Raw genomic sequence first — 8,211 nt, 5'->3', positions numbered from 1 at the left:
CTGTGGGCCGATTTTTTGTCAATATTTTTTATTGGTGCAATTTATTCTCTGCCGAGATATATAGCCAGTAGCCCTCAAGGTGTGTATCGGTCTAAAACCCGAGATGCACCTAGAGGATGACGTAAGAACATTGATCCCAACAGCCGCCGAGACTCAGGTTGATTTGCAAAATCGGCCTGAGGATCAAGTCCTAGCTTGGCAGAATACTTCGGGACACTAAAAGCGGCATGCTCAGTCCTCGAGACTCAGGTTGGGTGCGGCCGACCAACCTGAGGATCAAAATCTCCTCAGAAACTATATAGCACGTAAAATTTTCTGCATTGGACAGGCAATGCAGTAGCCCCCGAGACACTGGACGGGTGGCAACACCAGATCAAGGGATCGATGTGCCCCTTTAATATTTTTAAATAATAAGCCCAAAGCCCAGTAGCCCCCGAGCCTTAATGCAGGCACGGGTGGCCGAATTAAGGATCGATATCCATAGTAAAATCACAAATTATGTGTAATGACTCTATGTATCCAAGTACTTTATGTCATTAATGCTCGGATCCGCATTGTACAAAACTTTGTTGACCGACCATCGGCTTCAACCTCCTCGGCCAGTAGCCGAGGAGCATTTGTCCTACTTTATAAAGCCTTTATGAGGGCAAAGATTTACGACAAACAAGGCAATCTGGCCATACGGTTTTATAAACAAAGGTACGTAGAGAGATATGTTATATTACTGTTTAACGTAAGAAATGCCTTCCAAAGAAAATAGTCCCGTTATCGGTTCCTTTTTTGGGGTTGTCATGCTAAGCATGATCATGAAACCTCAGCTCTAATGTAAGAGCAAAATATTGAGGATTTAGTTTGGGAGGCCAGTTACTAGCCCCCGCTAGTGTTCGGCGACAGCCGAGGTCAAGCCGTAAACACTTCGGCCAATGTTATGAATGGCCGTCATTTAACACAGTTATCGGATTGTTGACCAGTTTACGCTTATTGTGACAGTCAGTTTTTGGCTTTCTCCACTGAGGTGCTTAACCATGTGAGCTGGAAGCACAATCGCAGTGGTTCTCCCTTTGCACACCTAGCTGAACAAGGTGGAACGTAGGAGGCAAGCGCAGGAGTCGGGCAACCCAACTATTGACCGAAGACACAATTCGAAACCAATGCATATATAGTGAGATCCAAGAATGTTTTTGCCGAATCTAAAAAGGTGTCCGACATTGCACTGTGAGACTTGTGCTGGAAACACACAAATAGTTTAAAAGTGCCAAAAGCTTGGAAAACCAAAAACGTCAGTAAAAACATGACGTTCGAACAAGATCAAGTGTTCGGTGCCAATCCGAAAATTGGCCTTAGAAAAAAAGTGCTTCTGTCGTGCTTTAACATGACACATCCTATCTCAAGACTTCAAGCGGGTCAGCCTACGGCTTCAACCTCCTATCCCGAGGGCGGAGTACTTCTCATTAGGTCAGTTTAGCAAACTAAACTCTAGCGGCTTTGAGAGAGAAATTAGGCTCCCCGGCTAGTGACCCCACGCTCGTGTCGAAAAAAGGAGTGATAAATAATAATAGTAATAAAAACTTTGCAATGACTAAGAAGAAGAACACTTATTATAAAACGGCTCATATAAATTTAAGAGCCCCCAAGTGAATTGGGTAAAAGAATTTTATGTATAATGATTGTATGTACCGAAGTACTAATATCATATCTTTGTTCAACCGAACTTTAAACGCGTCTTAACCGGCCGTCGGCTTCTCCCTCTTCGGTCAAGGACCGAAAAGTGTTAGGTACTCCACCTGTCGAGAATATCGATAGTGTTTCCAATAACCAGGCAACCGGGCCATAAGGTTGTAACAGACAAAGCGCGCTCAGGGAACTTATGCTATATTACAGACGAAGTGTAAGAAGCATCTTCGAAGAAAATAGTACCCCCACTGATACCTTTCTTCGGTGCTCATTATTGCTATGAGACTTGTGCAATAGATTTTTTGTACTCACGAGTTCCGTTGTGTGCCGACCATGATTGAAAACAATAAGAGTGCTAGCTTTCGGCTTCACCCAGTCTGAGGTCAGAGCTCGGAGGACCCAGTCGTGACAATCGCAGAGGTGCTCCCTTTACTCCCTAGCCGAACAATCAGGAACATAGGGGTAAGCACAGGAGCCAGGCAACCCAGCTTGCAAATCTCTTAAGTCAATATGATGCATATTGTGGCGTAATACACGAACAAGGAACGAAGCCGTACAAGTATAATCATATGCAAGAGGAAAAGCTTCATAAAGGAAGCCCCCAAATAAACGGGGTATTTGAATATGTGTGCCACAAACAAAGTTTGGACAAGGAAATTTTTTACAAGCAACTTTTTTCCAAAAAAGTATAATGCTTGGTCGAACCGAACACAAGTTAAAAATTAAAACTTTGAGCATGAAAGCGACTTAGCTGGTTAATGTATTCGGCATTGATGACGCGGTCCGAGCTTGATGCGGGACAAGGTTCCATCCCCCAAGCCGGTCCCTAGGTGGCGGAGCGGAGAGCTCGACACGCCAAAGTGGTGACATAGCACGGTCAATGCAGACCGGCAGAGTGACGATGAAGTCCCCGGATCATTTTCCTGTGCACAAAAAATAGTGCAAACCGGAGATAATAGTAATAATAATAATTAAAAAAAATCATTGCATAATAAATAATTTATGCAAAGTGAGTAATAAAAGAAATATGGCCTGGCGCCGAAGTCAATGTCGATGCAGGGCGTCGGCGTGATATGGTAAAGGCGTGGCAAAGCCTGAATTCACAGGTTGGTCCGAGTTCCGGATGCGGCGCTCGCCAGACTATGTACGGAAACTGACCGAACCACCACGCGACCTCGTTAATGCGGCCATCATTTGATAGACCTGTGTGCAGATGATGGACAAACCAGAGTAATAATTCCTTGGGAAAAATAAACCCAAACAAGCAAAAAATACTAGGATTAATAGCACCAGGTTTATTTGTTGTAGCAATCCGAAGAAAGGTGATTCCCAAAAATGGGACTCGATCCGCACACCCATTGCCTGATGGGCGATAAAGTGACGGTATGGCGATGCAGGCAAAGGTTGGCTCGCCGAGGCAAAGCCCTCGGTCCAGCTAACGTGACGGAGCTGGTCGGCTAGTGACGCCGAAGTCTCCGGAGTAGGTTGATGAAGAGATGGCGAAGCCCCGGTCCAGCCGAGATGTCGAAGCCTCGATGTCAGCCGATGAGTCTAAGTAGGTCGGCGTGATGGACACTAGCTTGAAGAAGCAATAGTGCGGCCCTACCGATGCAGGTGGTGACGTGGTCGATGCCGGCTTGATGAACTGACCGTGCGGCGATGCCAGTATGCCTGCTCCGTGTAATCCGTGGGGCGGCGATGTTGGTGATGATTTATCCTTCGCGATGCCGGACTCTTGTTTGACTTGCCGAGATGATGATCCGAAGAAGTTGAGCTCGGCTCAACAAAGTGACGACGTGTCTAGCGCAGGTCGGCAGCCTTGGGGCAATATTGCCGGACTGGTTTGACACCAGCATGATGTTGAAGATCATGTTCAAAAGATCTTAAAGTTGGTGGGATGTGTTCGGGAACAAAACACAATACCCCATACAAAACTTCCTTCAAAAGGGATGTCCGAAATCCCGTTCATAAAAAGACGAACTCGGGTCGGATTCATTTTCGCGCAGAAAACAGATCTGAAAAGTGATGCACTAATCAGAAGGTTTCTGGAGTTTGGACGGTCGGATCGAGCTGAAATTTTAAGAGGTGGTAGATATAGGAATTCCGCAGCCGATCAACGGTTGGATTTTCCAAAGGACGTACGAGCTAGAAGCTGGACACCACGCCCTAAACTCGTCCAGATTCCCGTCCAGATTTGACAGGGCTCCGGTATATCGTGGATTGCCAGAGATTCCTCCATTGGAACTCGACGAAATTTTCCAGGGTTGTTGTAGACTCAATTCCGCACAACTCCACCAAAGCAATCGTTAAAAAGACACTTGAGGAGGCGGTGGCGGCGGACACAAGTTTGCTGTCCAAAAAAACAGCACGGTCGCCCAAGGGCAATGTTGACGTTGAGCCCCCGGGCTCCCTGGATGATTCCTCCATGATCTTGATAGAGATCGGAGTTAATGTTTATAAAGGCCCTCATCCGAACATGACGATCGGAGGTAGGGTGCAGTCCTTGGTCGAACTAAGGTGACCAGTCGAGCTGGTGACGAAGATGCCGAAGTCGCAGTTGATCTGCAGGCGAGCCATCAACCTTTTGCCGAACACACAGCGGAACTCTCAATGAAAGCACCAATGTCGGTGTCAAAACCGGCGGATCTCGGGTAGGGGGTCCCGAACTGTGCGTCTAGGCCGGATGGTAACAGGAGGCAGGGGACACAATGTTTTACCCAGATTCGGGCCCTCTTGATGGAGGTAAAACCCTACGTCCTGCTTGATTAATATTGATGATATGGGTATTACAAGAGTTGATCTACCACGAGATCGGAGAGGCTAAACCCTAGAAGCTAGCCTATGGTATGATTTTATGTATATGATCTATCGACTAGCCTGGCCTCGGTTTATATAATGCACTAGAGGCCTAGGATAACAAGAGTCCTAGCCGAATACGCCGGTGGGGAGGAGTCCTTGTCTTGATCACCAAGTCTTGTGGAGTCTTCCATGTATGCGGCAGTCGTCCGAACTGGCCCATGAGTATACGGCCATGGGGGTCCTCGGCCCAATCTAACAGATCGGGAGACGACGTGGTGAGTACCCCCTAGTCCAGGACACCGCCACCCACCAAACCGTCAGCACGGCCTGGACTTGTCTTGTCAGGACCCCGACTCGATGTCACATCGATCTAGCCGGTAACACCTCATATCACTTTGCGGCCTCACGCACGGTATCCCCACGGGTGTCGCCTTACCTTTGCCCGGGACCGTTTGCGCCTTTTGGCTCACGTATATGATAGTGTCGCTAGCATCCATATGATAAGGAGCCCGGGCTGACATGACTAGTCGTAAACCCAAAGTGGCACAGACTTACAGGGACAGGCATCCATGACCCAGCTTCGAACGTGTCGGTCATCAGCAAGTGGGTCCGGGCTGTAGCACTGGGCTAGCAGGACTCCGATAAACCGGGCTGTAGCGGGCTAACAGGACTCCGGTACTCAAAGCGTGACATTTCCCCGAAGGGACAGACACAGGAACGAAGAAGGACACATGCCGGCCAGCCTAGGTGTTCCAGAGCAGTAGCAAGCTACCATGGCTCAGCGGTAACACTAGGAGACATTTCCCGGTAAGAGAGGCTACTAAAGATAAACAACTAGATAGTCAGATCCCACACATACCAAGCATTTCAACCATACACACAATATGCTCGATATGTGCAAATACAACGAAGCATCACAACATGACTCTATGACACAAGTACTTTATTTAAGGCTCAGAGAGCCATACATAACATACACAAAGGTACGGGTCTCACGACCCAACATACAAGTCATACAGTCATACAAACCAGCAGCGGAAGTAACTTGTCTGAGTACAGACAACTAGTAAAATAAAAGAGGCTTGGGAAGCCTAGCTATACTACAAGGTCCTTCACAAGCTCAGGGTCACCACCTGGGTCTTTTAGCCTACTCGTTGATGTCAACGTCTACATAGAACCCATCAGAAGGGGTTGCAGCGTCTTCTGTAAAAATGTAAATTATAGCAACATGAGTACAAAGGTACTCAGCAAGACTTACATCAGATCCTACATACATGCTTAGTATCAAGAAGGGTTGGTGGAGTTATTGCAGCAAGCCAGCTTTGACTCTTGGCTAGACTATCCTACGAGACTCCAACTTGAAATGGTTTTGCGCACACGAGTCCACTACTCACCAATTCAATACACTACCGAGGATCCGCCTCCGTCTTCCTACGGAAGAGCCATCCTCGGCACTCACACTTATCTTGAGGCTTTTAACAGTTTCCATTTACTTGTCTATGAACTGTATAGGCAACCAAGTAGTCCTTTACCGCGGACGCGGCTATTCGAATAGATCATGTTAACCCTGCAGGGGTGTACTTCTTCATACACGCTCTCACCACTTACCGTCGTTTACACGACATGTACTCGGCAACCTTCAAGCGGAAGCCCAACGTGGGTGTCGGCCACGACCTACCTAATCACCTAAGCCTCCAGTCCAGGTTTATCGCCTATCCAGGTTCCATCCGCAGGGAGTCCGGCTGAGGTTTCCCATACGGCCCCGAACAATGTGAACAGGGTTCCCGAGATACCTAATGGGTATTCGGTACACCGTGCCACGTACCTACCGCATCACAGCCCACCCCTACGGTCAGCGCTGTCCACGGCCTCCAGTAGGCTACAAACACCAGAAACTACTTGCAACTCCTGGACGGAGAACTAGGGTGAATAAGAAGCCGAGAGGGTCCATTGGTTTCGGGCCCAATGCATGGTAGTAGCTGATTCTTAAATCACACATACAGATCTCAGTGCTTAAGGTCGGCTTCAATGAAACAACCCACCATGTACTCCTACATGGCCTCTCATCGATACCTTTACCAAATCGTGTTCACCACACCACTCTCATTACCGCCATAAACATTTCACTCTAGCCCATCACCCAGATGAACCAGACCTGACACGACTCTAAGCATAGCAGGCATAGCAAGGTAGGAACAACACATACATATGGCTCAAACAACTCCTACACATGCTAGTGGGTTTCATCTAGTTACTGTGGCAATGACAGGTCATGCAGAGGAAATGGGTTCAACTACCGTAGCACACAGCAGTTTGAAACGCGTTGTCTTAATGCAGTAAAAGAGAGCAGGAGTGAGAACATGGGATTGTATCGATATGATCAAATGGTTGGTTGCTTGCCTGATGGTTCGATGCACTGATACGGTTCTTCGTTAGGGTAATCACGGTACTCCTCGGGGACAGAACCTGCCGCAGAGAGCACCGATACACAAACATTACCAAACAGTATGCAACAATATGATGCATGCATGAGACATGGCAAAATGAGTGTATTGGGCTAATGCAACTAAAACCAGAAGGGTTTGAACAAATTTGAATCAAGGATTCAAATTTCAAATTCAAATATGGCCTTTTAAAGTGCTTTTCCTTGTTCTGCTTAAAACATCAATTTAACTTGTTTGATCATGCATGAAAATAGTACAGATGGATAGATTGGATTTTTCTGATCATTTTTCATATATAATTTGTCCAATTTGGAGTTACAGAATAAAAGTTATGAATTTTTGAAGTTTAAATAATATTCTGGAATTTCCTGATTTAAATTAAATCCAGAAAATCAATTACTGCGTCAGCCTGACGTCAGTGTGACGTCAGCAGGTCAACGGAAGAGGTATGGGTCAAACCTGACAGTGGGTCCCGCATGTCAGGGTGATTATTTTAATTAAAATTTAATTAAAACTAATCCTGTTTAATTAACAGGGCTGGGCCCCACCTGTCATTGACTCAGGGGAGTCAACCAGGGCCCACCCGTGGTCAAACCCGGGTCGGCTGCACCGGCGTTTAGCCGCCGGCGAGCCCGACGCGGCGGCGGGAGTGGTTTTGGCCATTCCGGCCACCAAATGGGCCGCGGAGACCACCGGAGTGGAGCTGAGGACAAACCGCAGCTCTTGGCGGAGTCCGTTGGGGTCGGGGTGGCCGGAGTTGGCGCCGGCGACGACCTTGGCGGCCACCGGGGTTCGGCCGAAGACGAACTTGACGCTAGAGGGGTCGGTGAGGCTCGGGGAGTGGCTAGCTAGATGCTAAGTGACACGGTGAGCATGATGGACACCAGTTTGTGGCCGGAGGATGACCGGGAGCACGTCGGCGACGAGCTCCACGGCGGTGGGTGCGGTTGAGCTCCGGGAGGTTGCTACACGGCTCGGGAGCAAGAACGGAAGGGAGGGGAAGATGGCTAAGCTCACAGTGAGTGCGACGGAGTCCTTGGTGCGGCCGGAGATGGACCGGAGCGACGACGGCGTTGAAGGGGATCTCCGGCGACGACGGTTCGGGCGAGGTCGTTGCGGTGGACTCAGGCGTTGCGAGCGCTCGGGGCTCGGCTGCTCGATGAAGTGGACAGCGGCGGAGCTCCTGGACACGGTGAGAGGACGCACGGGCGGCGGGGAGCACGGCTACGACGAAGGCACGGCGATGGTGGCGTCGGCCATGGCGGGGGAGCGCGAGGGGGAGGAGCTGGAGAGG

Source organism: Triticum aestivum, chromosome 4A (assembly GCF_018294505.1).
Source record: "Triticum aestivum cultivar Chinese Spring chromosome 4A, IWGSC CS RefSeq v2.1, whole genome shotgun sequence".
Taxonomy (NCBI): domain Eukaryota; kingdom Viridiplantae; phylum Streptophyta; class Magnoliopsida; order Poales; family Poaceae; genus Triticum; species Triticum aestivum.
This window is presented reverse-complemented; position numbering follows the sequence as displayed.